At 43.2% G+C, this 17,349-nt stretch overlaps 4 non-coding genes across 4 annotated transcripts; 1 reads left to right on the forward strand and 3 right to left on the reverse strand.

Annotated features, from left to right (window-relative positions):
- Window positions 1–1,049: 1,049 nt before the first annotated feature.
- trnal-uaa (transfer RNA leucine (anticodon UAA)) lies at window positions 1,050–1,132 on the forward strand. The gene has a single exon. It is a non-coding gene; the product is annotated as a tRNA-Leu (tRNA).
- A 3,865-nt stretch (window positions 1,133–4,997) lies between these two features.
- On the reverse strand, window positions 4,998–5,080 carry trnal-uaa (transfer RNA leucine (anticodon UAA)). The gene has a single exon. It is a non-coding gene; the product is annotated as a tRNA-Leu (tRNA).
- A 2,952-nt stretch (window positions 5,081–8,032) lies between these two features.
- Window positions 8,033–8,115, reverse strand: trnal-uaa (transfer RNA leucine (anticodon UAA)). The gene has a single exon. It is a non-coding gene; the product is annotated as a tRNA-Leu (tRNA).
- Window positions 8,116–13,546: 5,431 nt separating this feature from the next.
- trnal-uaa (transfer RNA leucine (anticodon UAA)) lies at window positions 13,547–13,629 on the reverse strand. The gene has a single exon. It is a non-coding gene; the product is annotated as a tRNA-Leu (tRNA).
- Between the last annotated feature and the right edge of the window lie 3,720 nt (window positions 13,630–17,349).

Here is a 17,349-nt window from a genome sequence, read left to right on the forward strand (position 1 = left end):
CCCATTCATGGCCACCTCGCAACACAACAAACATACAAACAAAAACTACCCCCGCTACTACCCCACCCCGAATGCAACACACACACACACACACACACACACACACACACACACACACACACACACACACACACACACACACACACACACACACACACACACACACGTACACACACCCTCGTGGTGGCTCAGGGCCCGTACGTACAGAAATCCCAATAGCGGTGGGGTGAGTTTAAAAGTCTCCCGGTGAAAGAAGTTTTAAGTGGCCGGCGGTCGACAATGGCGCTTGCGGACAATCGGGACGGGAGGGCTATGGCTGCTCCCACAGGCCTCTGGGAAGGAGAGAGGAGAAGAGAAGAGAAGAGAAAAGGCTGCCTGCATAATAAACGGCAACGCGGCGGCTTTCTAAAGGACTATGCAGATGAGCAGGCAGCCCCTGTTTGCCACCTCCAATAATGAATGAATGCATGCATGACAGAGAGAAAGAGAGAGAGAGAGAGAAAGAAAGAAGGAATGAGTGAATGAGTGCATGAATGAATGAAGGAGTTGTTGGTCCCCCCCTCTCAACGACGACGCTCAGTGGACCTCGCTGCTTCTGGATTCTTCTTGCAGACACTGTTGTGGCAACAAACAGCAAAGGCGGCACAATCAATGCCAACATAAAAACTACTCCTTCCTCCAAGAGGGATATCGCGACTTCTTTTTGCAGAGAATCAGCAAGCAAGATTAACCCCTTAGCACAGAGACTGTTATAACCTTACTGTCACCAAAATGCCAATGTCTTAATCTGCTCTCGATAATGTCATAGCAATGTTGTTATGATATAGTTGAGCACTTTTAGCAAATAGTGCCAGCAACCCCTTCTGCACTAAGAGGCTACGCAAGCATCCGCAGGTCACTCCACTGTAGGCTATCCAACCGACTGTATTCAACTGAGGAATAATGATGGATGGATGGATGGATGGATGGATGGATGGATGGATGGATCGATCAAAACATCAAATTATTCATTGTGTTAGACTTTTGAACTTGTGAGACACAAGACATGAACCAGGATGGCCGAGTGGTTAAGGCGTTGGACTTAAGATCCAATGGATGTATGTCCTCGTGGGTTCGAACCCCACTCCTGGTAACCATTTAAATGATCACATGGAATCCAAGGATGATATTGTATAGCAAGAAGGAAAGAAAATGAGGTAAAAAAGGATAAGACAGTGAGTGCGTTACAATATGCGGCCTTGCCTCCTCCACTTGTGCTTGTCTCCTCGTACCAGCAAGTAATATGTCATGATGACATCACTGACAACAAATTGTATTTCAATATCTTGCAAAAGCTCAATTGTAAAGCCTTCTTCTCATTTGCAATTGGGATGGTGAATGAAAAACATGTCCCTCAAAAGTTGTTGTGGCTAGGCTGACAGCTGGGAAACTATCGTTTTCTCCACAGAGGAGGGGCCAGGAGGCACTCAGTGAGTGTGTTACAATATGCGACCTTGCTCCCTCCACTTGTGCGTGTGGCCTAGCCCCGCCTCCTGGCCCCTCCTGGCGGCTAGCTGGTCTCATAGGACTCAATGTTAACTGCAAGCTTGGAGGGAAAATTTGCACTGCCATACCCAGAGAACGGTGGAAAGTACAGGAGAACAGTACAACCCTATTATCTAATTCAAGGGGAGGTGTAAAATAAGCTTATTTCCAAAAATGGGACAGTATCACTTTAAGCAAGACACCTGACCCCTATATTGTTCCTGGCACTGTAACCAATATCCTGTAATCACTTAAAAATAATTGCAAGTCGCTTTGGATAGAAGCGTCATCTATGAGCAATGTAACGTAATGAAACACAACAATAGCAATGTTTATATAATGCTGCTGATGAAGATTTTCCTCGTAGCGCATTATTGGATTTATATTCATAGGCGTTTTATGATAACTGATAACAAGATTTGTGTGGAAGTGTGTAGGACCCCTTGAGACACAAGACAGCGTTCTGAACACCTGGCATGGCTTCTGCGGCAGCGGCACTAAAATGAGGGATGTGTCCTCACACGCCAAGGTGAAATCAATTCGGGAAAAATAAATATATAACACTGAAATAAATAAGTAAATGAACATTTCATTCTGTGCCAGCAGTAAATAATAAATTGCATAAACTCGTGGCAGGCAGGCAGACGTGCACAACATTTCTGAGAAACGGGGAAAGACCTGCAAGTGCAGCAGAAAAAAAGCTGGGGGTGGGAGGTTGGGGGGGGTTCGAAAGAGCTGATGGCAGCCTTGGCACAGAAAGCCATTAAGGAACAAACCTGCACGTATACCAAGGGGGTGGGTGGGGCTGTGGGCGGGGGGCGACATCTCTCTTCTTAATTAAGTGTCTCGCTCCACCGCTGCAAGAGATCACCTAAATAGATTGCTGTTTCTGTTTCCCGTCGTCCCAAGGCTGCACGGGAAGATGGGAGATGAGGAGAGGGAGGAGAGGGGATGGGAAGCTGGATTATGACAGCAAGAACCTACCTGACATCCCTCCCTCCCTCCCTCCGATCCTCCTCCCCTCCTCTGCTCCTCCTGAATGTTTTTGGGGTTATTTTGTCACCATCATCATTTGCATAATGTAATGCAATGCTGTTTATTGCCATTTTCACTGAGACATTAAAGCAATTTGGGGTTTTTTTTTTGGATACCAAGTTGGAACAGATATTAATTCAAATGCAATTGAAAAGCGTGGATGGTTAATGTAATGCAAAAGAAAATGACATAACGGCCAGCGATTAAGTTCTTGTCAATGTTTTGACTATCACAAATAGACATACTAAGGTTTATCACAGTGGTGCATTTCAGAGTGGTTAGGTATTCCTTTTTATTGTAAGACAACGTATTTGGTTGTGCACTATAGAAAAAGCTGATTAGGAGACAATAGAAACTTGATGGCTTTTAGGCATCCTTGAATATCCTAAAATGACTCTCTCTTCTCCCAAGGCCTTGCCATGGTCTATACTTGTCATAAACTTCATGCACTATACTACTTGTTTGTCAGAGGGGTAAATGCAGCATTTCTCCTGAGCAATGTCACTGGCAGAAAGGCCTTTCCACATCTTTAACCGAGTAACGTAACATGTAATTGCCTTTTGTTTTACAGTGGTACACACAGCACCTATATCACAAATCAACTCAGCTGCAGTAATGAGCCAGCGAGGAGCCTGACATGGAAGACATTTCCCTTGGCACCCCTCTCTAAACCGCCACCCTTCTCTTACCAGAGACCCCCCCCCCCCCCCACACACACACACACACACCTTCCTCCACCCCCCCACACACACCTCTCTGCAGAACCCCACCCTTCTCTCATCATACCCTCCCCTCACCCCACCTTCCTCCTCCTCCTCACACACCTCTCTGCAGAGCCTCACCCTTCTCTTACAAGACAACCCCCCCCCCCACACACACACACACACACTTTCCTCCACCTCCGCACATACACCTCTCTGCAGAGCCCAAACCATTTTCCAGAACCCCACACTTCTACAGACCCTGCCCTGCTCTGTCTCTCCCTACCCCTCTAACTCCAGACCCCCACTTTTCCCTCTCTCTCTCTCTCTCTCTCTCTCTCTCTCTCTCTCTCTCTCTCTCTCTCTCTCTCTCTCTCTCTCTCAACCCCCCCCCCCTCCCCCCCCCCCCCAAAAAACAAATCTCTCTGTGGTGCCGTCTGCTGGTGTGTTACTTACCTCTGCTGAGCAGTTTGCTGAACTCCCTCCTGCAGTGACCCAATGAAGGAGCCCAACCAAAGAGACATTCCGAGATGTGAAATTCCATGATGGAAATGTCATGCGAGATCCTCGCACAGCAATTAAATGTTCCTTTGAAAATCTTCCCTGAGAATGGGATAATTGTCTGGTCTGGTGTGTTTGGGGCCTGGTCCTTATCGAGTAAGATGTGATGGGGAACCATCACTCTGGGCCATGGCAGTGGAAGCTCCCCAGTAGTCGGAAGGAGTCAAGTAGACTAGAAGAGCAGAGAAAAACACACACAAGGAAGATTGATGGTAAGCAAAGACAGCAGGAGACACAAAACAAAGGAGGATGTACGTTAGGCTAGAGAAGAACGACATGTTGACTGCCCTGCACATGGGTTTTGGACCATGGATGTGTGGACAGGTCAGCAATATCATCATATCAGCACATGAGCGCTTTACATATTATACTGAACATGATGAAAATATACTGAGATGAGCTGTACATCTATAATATAATCTGTAAGTGAAGTGGAAGCCCAATTGTGAAACTCTCAACTCTCATTGTTGTCATTGTGAAACAGCACCCCACAGCACACAAGTGAACACTGCACACTGCACAAAACGAAAACGAAATTGCATTTATGCCTCACCCGTGCAAGGGGACAGCCCCCAACGGCGCCCCAAGGTTTGTAAGTCTATAATGATTTTTGGACATCCTCTGCACAGGATGCCCCCTCTTCCACATCCTACCGTACCATTCCCACCAGGGAGAAACAGTATGTAGTACAAGACCCCTTGTCCTAGTCTTTTATTGTAACACTTTTGATGGAGGCCCTATTTTCATTATCAATGTTTTTTTGAGGAATTTACTCGTTCATTTTCATATACGCACAACAAGCAAGTGAGAAACACAGGATAACACAAACTGTAGATATTTATATACCACGTCACACAGTGTGCTACTTCCTGATGTATCAGGGCTTCTGCACATCTGTTCTGACAAAGTGCTGAGCACTGCTCCGCAAAAGTTTGATTCCATTGTTTTCAATAGAACCCTGCACACTGGCGCCGATTACCGCGGACATTTGTGGATGTCGGCTAGCGATTAGAGACAAGTTCTATTTTGTTGGAGCCGCCCATTGACTATCAATGCTATGTTCGTGTGAAATTGGGCTGGGGGTCGGAATTGTGTTGGAAGCGAAAGTGCTCCGCAGTGCTGTCGGAACAGATGTGCGGAGACCCTCAGTCGTCAGTGACTCAACATTAAGGCAGCTACCAGGAGTGGGGTTCGAAGCCACGAGGACATATATCCATTGGATCTTAAGTCGAACACCTTAACCACTCGGCCATCCTGGTACTTGTTACTACCCCACCAGTGAGGGTCTGGACCATGGACGAGTGGACGGCAGCACCATGTCAGCATTTGTCTTTCAATCATTATCCATCTCTCTATTCATTATTAAGGAAGACTTCAAAGCCCTAATGTTTAAATCTCATATAAACAGAAGCCAGTCTGAGGAATATCAGCTAGTGTCTGCAATGGTGGTTCTTGTCCTTTTTTTGAACAAATGCCCCCTTGACCTCATCATAAGCCCTCCAATTTGTATCCTTCTCAAAGCCCACCGAGGGCTCCCTAAAAATTACTGTGTGGAGTGATAGCGGGTCACGGTAATGTCAGTATGGGATGTGAGTCTCCACTTAAAGGAGGACCCGACCCGCCAGGCCACTGCAGCGCTCAGCAGCAGCACTAGTGATGTGATGGCATTTAGTAGCAGGCGCCAAATGCCACAGCAATCAATCAGATGGGGCTGCAGCAGCAAGTGCATCGATACCAAGCACCCTCTTTAATTAAACATGGGCCCCCGCGGCGAGGGCTGACTTGGCACCGTGGGCACAGGACCAACTATCACCTTAGACACAGCATACACACACTCACACACATACTACACTCAGTGATGCACACATATACACATATGCAGTCAATCCGGAAAGTATTCACAGCGCTTCACTTTTTTCACATTTTATTATCTTACAGCCTTATGCCAAATGCTACAAATGAATCTCTGTTGTCAAAATCCTACACAAATTATTCCATTATGACCATGTGAAAAACAAGTTGTCTTCACAGTTTTGAACATTTATAAAAATAAAAAACAAAGAAATAATTTACAAAAGTATTCACTGCTTGTGCTTAATACTTTGTAGAACCACCTTTGGCAGCGACTACATTCCTTTTTTCATTTCGAAATGACAAGGGATTAAAAGGGAGGTCATCGGTGTGTGTTTCAACCTTTCAGTACATTGAAACTGTACATTTTGAGTCTGCACCTGGCTAAAATAGATGGGTGTGAGTTTTGAATGAAATCCTATGGAGAGTATCATGATCTGCTTCTGTAGTCACAGTGCATGTTGACATGCATGCTTCTTTAGGTGTAATTCAGATTTCCAATGTTGACGGCATCCATACATCGCCAAACCATGTCAGTCCCACAACCTTGACTAGCCAGATGATGCACTTTTTGTGTAAAACTCACTTGTTTAACCACCACACATGCTTGACGCCATCTAAAGCAAATTTGTTTATCTTGGTCTCAAGAGAGATGAACAGACCAAGGATACGGATCACTGGAACCATGTCGTGTGGTCTGATGAGACCAAGATAAACAAATTTGCTTTAGATGGTGTTAAGCATGTGTGGTGGTAAACAAGTGAATTTTACCAAAAAAGTGCATCATCTGGCTAGTCAAGCATGGTAGTGGGACTGACATCGTTTGGGGATGTATAAATGCCGTCAACATTGGAAATCTGAAGTACACCTAAAGAAGCATGCATGTCATCATGCACTGTGACTACAGAAGCAGAACATGATACTCTCCATAGGATTTCATTCAAAACTCACACCCATCTATTTTAGCCAGGTACAGACTCAAAATGTACAATTTCAATGTACTGAAAGGTTGAAACACACACCGATGACCTCCCTTTTAATCCCTTGTCATTTCGAAATGAAAAAAGGAATGTAGTTGCTGCCAAAGGTGGTTCTACAAAGTATTAAGCAAAGGCTGTGAATACTTTTGTAAATATGATTTCTTTGTTTTTTATTTTTATAAATTTTCAAAACTGTCAAGACAACTTGTTTTTCACATGGTCATAATGGAATAATTTGTGTAGGATTTTGACAACAGAGATGAATTTGTAGCATTTGGAATAAGGCTGTAAGATAATAAAATGTGAAAAAAGTGAAGCTCTGTGAATACTTTCCGGATTGACTGTACATGCCTCCCCCACACACACACACACACTCCTTCATACACATAGAGACACACATGCGCACACACACACACACACACACACACAGTACACATGCACGCATGCACGCACACACACACACACACACAGGTGCACACACAAACATGTACACACACGCACACACACATCAACGACCATAACACGCTCCAATGATAATGGAGCAGGCTATGATGCCCCACACACCCCACTTGAAAAGGGACCTTATGAAAGGTGGTATATAAAATCAAGTTGTGATTATTATCATATGTACCCAAGTCCACACACGGCTCAGTGCGTACATTGCTAGATAAAAAAATGTGACACATATACCTATCTACCTCTCTGATATCATGCATGAGTTATATAATAATAATAATAATAATAAGCTTAATTGTATTTGTATAGGACTGTGTCATACAAGGCATGTAACTCAAAGTGCTTAACAAATGGGAAAAAAACATCATTTCATCATATGACAAGTATACGTATGTGTGCAATACAAGAAGCTGAGTTCATGTTTAGATTTTAGCATGGACACATCTACATAATAACTGAACAGTCAGGGGAAAGTCTGTTTTAATCTAGGGAGCAGCTTCACTGCCAGTTCTGTGGTCATGAATTTAGTAGATTTTATTGCTGGGCAAGCTGTATGTAATTAACTGTGAACGTGATACAAAACCCTATTAGAGTTTGCTGTGGCTCTAGACTCTGGAAGCTGTGAATGCTGCCATCTTCCTGAGTTACTGTAAATCGTTGTGCACCTCATACGCCTGTGCAGTAGCCTGAAACTTCATGAAGTTTAGAGAACATTGCCTTACACAAGAGCACGGGTAAGACAAGAGGCTGCATGAACATCGTATTGCCTACACAGGATTTCGCCCACCTCTTTACAGTTAAGTTGCCCACCTTGACAAACACCTACCACCTTAAGCAACTTGAGCATCTTATTTAACGTACTTTAATTACATGAGACATGAGGATGTCCTTCTTCCACACCTCTTCAATTCTCACTAAGACATTTACCAGGAGTGGGGTTCGAACCCACGAGGACATACATCCATTGGATCTTAAGTCCAACGCCTTAACCACTCGGCCATCCTGGTACTCTTCCCTTAATCCACCAGTCAGATAAAATCAAACACACGAATAGGTATTTGTTTAGATGACTTTTCCACTATATTGCCATCACAGTATGTGGTGAAAGGCAGATTTACATTTGTAATACCATTGTGACACAGCACTCCACAAAATTGCATTTATGCCTCACCCGTGCAAGGGGCAGCCCCAAATGGGTACAATGCTTAGGGTACCCAAGTCCTCAGTCCTCAGTCCAATATCTCTAAACCATTCAGCCAACTTGGTACTCTCTCACACAATTGCAGGAGTTAGTGTTTTATTTAGTGGCATGCAGCACTTTCTCAGAGTTACATCAGCCTGTTAGTGCTACCATACTTATTCTTTCCCTCTTTCACAGACACATATAAACACACGCTGTTTTTCCATAACTGTCACCTCTTAGACAGGAATATTCACTTAAGTGAGGAGCCCACTTGTTTGAGTTTCACTGAGACCCTCACACATAATCTTCAGCAAGAAGTCTGAAGATTCACCTATCTATACAGGTCAGATGACTTCAACGTCCAGCTGCTTAAGACATTACATTACGTGTACACTTAGCTTGACACTTTTATCCAATATGACTTACTGTTGTTTTAACTGAAGGGTATTGGTTACAGTCCCTGGAGCTCAAGGGCACCTCAGCCATGGCATGACATAGAGAGAGGAAGGGTGGGGTTTGAACCGGCAACCCTCTACACACCTCAGCCATGGAGTGAGATTAAGCATAGAATTTGAACCTACAACCCTGTGATCTAAAGCCCATCACCTAAACCACATCTCCAGCGCTACTCCAGAGATCACAATAGTAGTTAGGAACTCCTTAATGAACAGTTTAAACTGTTTTTCAGAGGTGACATTAAAAGTGAATTACAGTAAAATAAGTCTAACGGCTTTACAACTCAACCATCTAATCCTACTGCTGTCACCACAGCACATCACAGGAGAGTTGCAGTCACTGTAATCACTACTGTATCCAGTGTTATGCTGCTGTCTTTTTATGCAACCATCTCTACTTATTCCATTAGGCATTATTCTAAAACAAGTCCATAGGAAGGAGCCAGGGAAGCTGACAGGGTGGGTGGAGGGGGGGGGGGGGGGCACTAGGCCTGTCAATGTCCCTAGTGTGAGACTGTGGCTGTGCAGGGTCGCTAGGTCGAGTGGCACTAGAACAGATATAACAAATGCCAGACTTGCAACTTTCAAAACGCTTAACCTGACAGCGAGTCAGCGAGTAGCCAGGGCCTGTCAGTGTCCCCAGTGGGGGAACTTTGCTGTGTACGGGGTCGGGTGGGTGGCACTTGTCTTGGTTCTAGGGGCAGAGACATACAGTATGCTGCCTCTAGAGTGGCTTCGAAGCTCTGAACTCTGTTTCACCCCATGGCTAAAGGGGGAAAAAAGAATAAACTGCAGCGAAATGAACAGCAGCAAACAGTTGCAGGTGACATAACAGCCTGGGTCTGAGTGAGTGCTTTAAAAAAGCCCTGCAGGCTCCTTTTAAACTGCAGCTCCCTTTTCCTCTCTCTCTTTCTCTCTCTCTCTCTCTCCTTCTCTTCGCATTTGCGTCTTTGTTACTTACACACACACGCATGCACACATACACACACACACACACAAACACACACACGCACGCACACACACACTATGTTTTCCCACTCTGAGACCTCTTAACCCTGATGTGTTGACTAAAGTGGAGAGCAGCCTTGTTAGTCTCACAGAGGCCCTCACACAGAAGCCACTGACAATGCAGAACTCTGGGATACAAGTAGAGAGAGAGAGAGAGAGAGAGAGAGAGAGAGAGAGAGAGAGAGAGAGAAGTACACATAAGTGGATATTTTTGAAAAGGCATTGGTTTTGTCCTCGTTTATATGTGAACAGAGTTTTAGAATGTGTATAGCAAAAATCCAATTTTAAAAATATCCCATTTAGGGATGCACTTGTGACAATTGAGTTTTTACTTTTCCAGGTCATGTTTACACGTAAACGGATCAAAAAAATCTTAATTTTAAAATATCTGCATGTAACCAGAACTTCAGTGAGTGTGTGAGTGAGCCAGAGAGAAAAACACAGAGAAACAAAGAGATAAACTAACAGAGAGAGAAATAGAGAAACAGACTGGGGGCAGACATGTGTATATGTGTCTGTGCATATTCTTCTTTTAAATAAACCAAGAGCTGTCTCGCAAATTAAAACAGTGCTAGGATGCAACTGGACAAAGATGGGCTTGCTCTGAACAACAGGCTCATTCTATCAGATGCAGCAGCTGTGTATTGAAATCTGATAGGGCTATATTTAAAATAAAGAGATGATGTCATGTTTTTTTGCTTTTTTACATTAGTTTCATAGGACAGTAAATAATAATAATAATAATAATAAATTTTATTTTTGAGCGCCTTTCAAGATACCCAAGGACACTTTACAATCAAAACAAATACATAACAGTAGGGAAAGTAAAACAAAGCTTCAGTGAATTAACAATAGGAGAGTAATTAAAATGCAAAAATAAAATAGAAATAAAAGTACAATAAAGATAAATGTTTTCAAGTAAGAAAAAGAAGTAGAATGCATTTGAAAATAAAATAAAATGAGGGGGAAAAAAAAAAAAATAGTATGTAAAATTAAAAATAAACTGATGATTAAAATAAAGTGGAAGTGCCTGTCAGTGAAGTTAAAAAGCAGAAGAGAAAAGGTGTGTCTTCAGCTTAGATTTAAAAGTAGATAGTGTGGAACACTGACGAAGTGACAGTGGGAGAGAATTCCAAAGTTTGGGGCTAACAACACTAAATGCCCTGTCGCCCATGGTGCGCAGGTGTGTGGAGGGAACTGTAAGGAGGAGTGAGTCAGTGGAGCGTAGTGTGCGGGTGGGATTGTATGGGGTGAGGAGACTTGTGATGTAGGAGGGTGCAAGGTTGTGCTGGGCCTTGTATACAAGGAGGAGAATTTTGAAATGGATACGTGAATGGATAGGAAGCCAGTGTAATTGATAGAGGATAGGGGTAATGTGATGCCAGGGTCTGGTGTGTGTGAGTAATCTAGCTGCTGAGTTCTGAATGTATTGTAGACGGTTTATCAATTTAGTAGGGAGACCAGTGAGTAAATGGGTGTAAATACAGAAAGACAGAAATAGCACACTGTGTCATCAAAGATATCTGATATAATCTGATCAAAACAACAGATGCTACCCATACAATGGACAACTATGGCTGGATAAAAGTGTGTCAAAATTAGGGGAGCTTTTTCACATGGGATAAAGGATCTCCCTCTTTATCTTTCTCTTCCTGTGTGTGTGTGTGTGTGTGTGTGTGTGTGTGTGTGTGTGTGTGTGTGTGTGTGTGTGTGTGTGTGTGTGTGTGTGTGTGTGTGTGTGTGTGGATGAGAGAGAGAGAGAGAGAGAGAGAGAGAGAGAGAGAGAGAGAGAGAGAGAGAGAGAGAGAGAGAGAGAGAGAGAGAGAGAGAGAGAGCCTTGGTATACGGGTGTCTATGGCATCAGTGTGCTTGTTGAGAATTTGCTGGGGATGGCAAAAACCACAAGAGGAAGTATCATCTCCCTCTCTGGGTTCTTCCTCTGATGTTTTGCAACATGTCCTGTTTAATTATGAAGTGGAACGATATCTGTTTCCATGCAATCAATGCAGACAGGTGTGACCTTCATGGCTCTGGCTTTGGTTGCCCTTTTCTGACATCTGGTGGCCACATAGGGGAAGTACACCTGCCAAGTCATTTTATTTAGTAGACACTCTTACTGTAATGCAGATGGGGTCGCTAGCCGGTCTAGTCACTATTTACTGGAAATACTCAACTACATCCTAACAACATTGCTACACCATTACTGAGAACATTAAATAACAGGACATAGCCATTACAATTTTGGTGACAGTAAGGTTATACCATAGGCTTTGCGCAAAAGGTAAGTACATAAGTAGTCCCACTAAATATCTCCCCTCCTCTTCTTGTGCTTGTGGCCTCATGCTTTGCAGACACCACACCTCCTTGGAGAAACCAATAGCTTCCCTGCTGTCAGCCTAGGCACATCGACCTTTAGGGGACCTGTTCCCCATTCAACATTCTGAAAATGAACTTTGTACATTTGTGAGGTATGATAAATAAAACTTTCATAAATAATATACCGGTAATATGTATGTAATATATAATATCATGTAAATAAATCAATAAATAATTAGTATAATATATTATAACGATAAATACTATAATAATAATAATAATAATAATGTATTTATATTAGGGCTGGGACTCGATTGAAATTTTTAATCAAATTAATCTATAGGCTTTGAAATTAATAAATCAAATTAATCACATTCTAATCGCATTTAAATATCTGACTTGTAAACAGTGAAGTGATTTTTTTCACATGGATTTTGAATAATGACAATAAATAAAATTAATCTAAAAGAGAGAACTCTTCTCAATTTCAGCAGACTGTTCACCATGAGGCGAAATGCTGCCCTCCACACTGGTCTAATCCAGAGCTATGTAGCTATATTATGGTGCGATTAAAATTAGTTATTTTGTGTTAATCGCGTTATTTTTTGTGTGATTAATTAATCGAAATTAATGCATTAATGTCCCAGCCCTAATTTATATAATATCTATAAAATACTAAAATGTCTTGCCCCACATCACAAGGCCACAAGCAAAAGGACAGGCTGAGACATTAGAGGTTAGAAACTGGCTTGGATACAAGATTAGACGGGAGTCCGATAGGCCATGTAAGATTTTGTTTCTAGTTACTAAAATGACACATTCCAAAACATGGTTTTACAGACCTGTGTTTTACAGACCTGAGAATCACTATCAATATCATCCTACTTTAGGAGTCCCGTGTAGAATGGAGCCAGCTACAATTAACTTTCAATGAAAAAGATGTTGCCTACTTATGGTACTAAATTGTGATCAGAGATATTAGCATTTAAGGGACAGGATGATTTATCAGTCTCTCTGACACAGCAGCATCCTATCAACTTTGATACAAGATATTATGTAACTTAGTAGCCGAATGTAGCAATGTAAATGTTCATGCCCACTTTCAAGTCTCATTCATGTTACTGTAACAATGTATCTTCCAGGAGTAGCAGATCCATTGATTCACATATGAAGAGTTCAGATACAAACCCCCTAAGTGCCTTTTCAGAAAATAATCTTAATTCATTTTTATTTAATACGAAGCTATTTTATTTATGTAATATAACTATTAATATGTATTATCAAGTACATGAATGTAAACCAAACCAACAACAGGGTTCTCTAAAAATATAGAAGTGCAGGTCTTCAGAAATTGAGTTAGGGGGTTTTGCATCTGAACTCTTCATATTTACTTTTACATATTATTACACAGACTTCTTTCATTAGCTTTGATTTAGTACTTACAGTATCAGGTCTTCGTCAGAGCTTTAAGACATTTACCAGGAGTGGGGTTCGAACCCACGAGGACATACATCCATTGGATCTTAAGGCCAACGCCTTAACCGCTTGGCCATCCTGGTGTAGGACAAAAGATAATATGTGACGTCATACATTCATACTGACACCAAAAAGTAGGCAATATTGATTTTTTTTTCTTGAGTCAGCAACAAAATGGTTTGCCTGTGTTTTTTCTGTTTTGCATAACAACTTTTTGCTGAAAAGTCAAGTCACTCGCCCAGGTGAAACCACTTGAGACTATGTGGCCCTAGAGATTAGAGGTTATTTTGATTAGGCCTATTCCTGTTTTTGTTGTCATTGATTCTGCTGCGACTGGGGGTGATGCTGGTATGTGTTTTCTTTTTCTGTAATTGTAGGCCTAGGCTACAGCTTTTCCAAATTATGATACGCCATTCTACCACCAGAGGTCACTGTCCGACTGTTCCTCAAAGAGAACTCTTTGGCAATGCAAGAGGGCGACGCTGTTACCGCTGAATTGGCTTTCAACCATTTACCATAATCAACACGAAGCTGCCATTGATATTCCAATTGGACAGACTTTGACATATGAAGTGAAGTAGGCCTATATACGAATGTCAATTACTTAAACATTGTCACTCGCTCAGAGTCAGAGTCAGAGCATGAGAACAGGAAAACTTATCAGTAGGCTAAATCTCTTCCACACACCTGTGCCAGTCGTGTGAAGTAAACCATCTTCCCTCGTGGTTCCTCTGCATTTGTTGACGTTAGGCCTGTCAGGAGACCTGTATCCACATCAACAAGTGATATGACAAGTCTGAGGAAAAACACGAATAAGATACCTTTTCTGTATGTGCTATTACTATTTAATTAGTTGACTAGGCTATTTGCAACTCTACCGCTGTCTGTTGACCCAACGTGCTGACCCCGTGCGCGTCTCCTGGCGCCAACTAAAGACGTCATAACTAGTATATAACATTGTAGTTAAAGGTAACCGTAATTTAGTTGTGTCGCCCCCTTTATTCCCGTAGCCTGGATGCAGTTTCTGCTGGACTCAACTTCAAATAGTGGTGCATATTTGTAGTAGTAGTAGTATTTTGTTGAAATTAGAATGATAATTAATTAACTAATCACAAGACTTAATTAACTCAAATATGAAATTATCTGACAAGAAGGTTTTGCGGCTTAGGCCTAGGCCTACATGTAAGATAGTTCCATTCCCCTTACAAGAACAGTTAGGCCTACCCCCTTTTTATTTTTTATTTTATTTTAGCTGACATGAAATGTAGGCTATCCTATCACTCCCAGCCCAACAAGATGAACGATGATGGATCAGGTCAGGTGTTGTGCTGTGTGTCAGTGTGTTAACTCTGACAGACAGGAATGACTGTGTGTAGTGCTGTATAGCCCAGCTCATTGTGCTGTTCCCCTACGGCTCGGTGTTGCAACAGGCCCAGCTGGGTCCAGCGCCCCGAGGGAAGTGCAGGTGAGGTCGGGCGGTACGGCGCAGTGAAGAGAGAAAGGAGAAGAGCGGAGGCAGGGCCACTAACAGCTCTTGCCGGGCCCGGGACAAAGCCACCTGAAAACACACCCACTCAATACACGAGGTTCCAATTCTGGGGGCCCCCATTCCCTGGGCACGGGACAACTGACCCCTTTCTTCCACCCTATCTTCTTCGCTGAGCAGAGGTATTGGGTGTTTCAGGTGCAGGTGTGTGTGGTTAAAAAATGGGTGTGTTGTAATGTTTTTGCAGAAAGATTGGAAGTAGATCTTGCTTCGTAACCCTTTGTACACCCACCGTCATACTGCAACCAACGGTGCGTCACCAAGGGTTTTGAAATGTCTGCTTTGACAATGAATAGCCAAAATTGAATAACATAATCTGAAAAGAATCAATTGATATCCACTGATGATGTCAATTGATGTGATGTTTTACACAATGTATAAATCTATCACTGCAAGTTTCAGAGGTTATAATGCTGTACCCGTTGTACAGAGAACCAGCGCTTCTCACTTTTACCTTCTGGAGGACCAGAACATTTTACATTGTACCGTACTTATAAAATACTGCATGTCAACTTTTTTCTCTTGAGTATCGGCACTTTGCTGCCACTTAAAGCAGTAGAGTAGAGAGTAGAGTAGAGTATCGTTTATTGATCCCAGGGGGAAATTAAGGTGTCAAGTAGCATACACACATACATAAATAAAGACATTGCTCACGAGACATTACACTGCTCACATTCCTGACACATATATGATCGCCCACCTACCACTGCATACAGGGTCGTAGAAAGTCATCTGAAAGAGGCAACCAACATAATTCAATATAATTCAATACATTCAATGTACATAGGACCCCAATTCTGGGCCCCCATCCCCCCATGTTGGCTTCCCTGACTGCATACATGTACTGTATAGGCACAGGCCGGACTTAACAGAAAGATGTGTTTCTGTCTGTCTCTTTTCCTCCCTGTGCTTGTGATTTATGTGTGTGTGTGTGTGTGTGTGCGTGCGTGCACGCGCGTGTGTGTGTGTGTGCGTGTGTGTGCGTGTGCGTGTGCGTGCTACGCGCATGTCCATGTATGGGTGTCCCTGAATGTGTGTTCTTGTGCCTACTGTACGTATTTGTGCAGCGCCTTCCGTGGCAACGCTATTGCTGACAGGTTGTCCAGGCAAGTCTGTGGCTGGCCACCAAGCGCTGGGCTACTGTGCTGTATTATGTTGCTGCCTTGACCTGGGCCGAGCTCCAGAAGCCTGGTCAATGCAGCTATTGTAGTGCCCCCCAGAGTGGGCCTGCCCTGCCCTGCCCCATCCTGCCCTGTTCTACCCTGCCCTGCCTGCCTGCCTACTACTCGCAGCTGACTGAGCCCTCAAACACTGAACACCGTTCAAGCTCCGTTGACACACATGCACAAACCCATAGGCCGCAGGTGTACATACACACTAACACTCACTAAGATATATACATTTATATCCACCTCTCTCTCTCTCTCTCTCTCTCTCTCTCTCTCTCTCTCTCTCTCTCTCTCTCTCTCCCCAGTAATTCAAACGTTACACAAATATGCATGCAAACTGATAACTTCGAGGTGGACGCACAAGGAAGTGTGTGTGTGTGTGTGTGTGTGTGTGTGTGTGTGTGTGTGTGTGTGTGTGTGTGTGTGTGTGTGTGTGTGTGTGTGTGTGTGTGTGTGTGTGTGTGTGTGTGTGTGTGTGTGTGTGTGTTGATGCCCCTAAGGGACAGAAAACACACACACACACACACACACACACACACACACACACACACACACACACACACACACACACACACACACACACACACACACACACACACACACACACACACACACACACACACCATTTCATCTGAAACTGGGGGCTCTTCTCATCAGTGAGTCATGCATGCCTGCCAGCCATGAAATGAGATAAAATCCAAATACTCTTGCTTTATTAGTCAGAGGAAATGACAGTGCAGTATCATGCCTTGTGTTTTTCCAGCCTGCGTCCCTGCACGTAAACACTAGGCATGACTCCCAGGAACACTCAGCTGATTTCATCACTTCTGTGTTTGCTCTATACAGACACACAGTACTTGAGCCATTGTTCCTCAAACTGAAAGTAAGTGTTCTTCTAGAAGTAGGCCTAGTAGTAGTAGTAGTAGTAGTAGTAGTAGTAGTAGTAGGCCTAGTAGGTGTAGTAGTAGTAGTAGTAGTGATGGTAGTAGCAGTAGTAGTACTTGTAGTAGTAGTAGTAGTAGTAGTAGTAGTAGTAGTAGTAGTAGTAGTTGGCCTAGTAGGTGTAGTAGTAGTAGTAGTAGTGGTGG

This window comes from Engraulis encrasicolus, chromosome 14 (assembly GCF_034702125.1).
Source record: "Engraulis encrasicolus isolate BLACKSEA-1 chromosome 14, IST_EnEncr_1.0, whole genome shotgun sequence".
Lineage (NCBI taxonomy): Eukaryota > Metazoa > Chordata > Actinopteri > Clupeiformes > Engraulidae > Engraulis > Engraulis encrasicolus.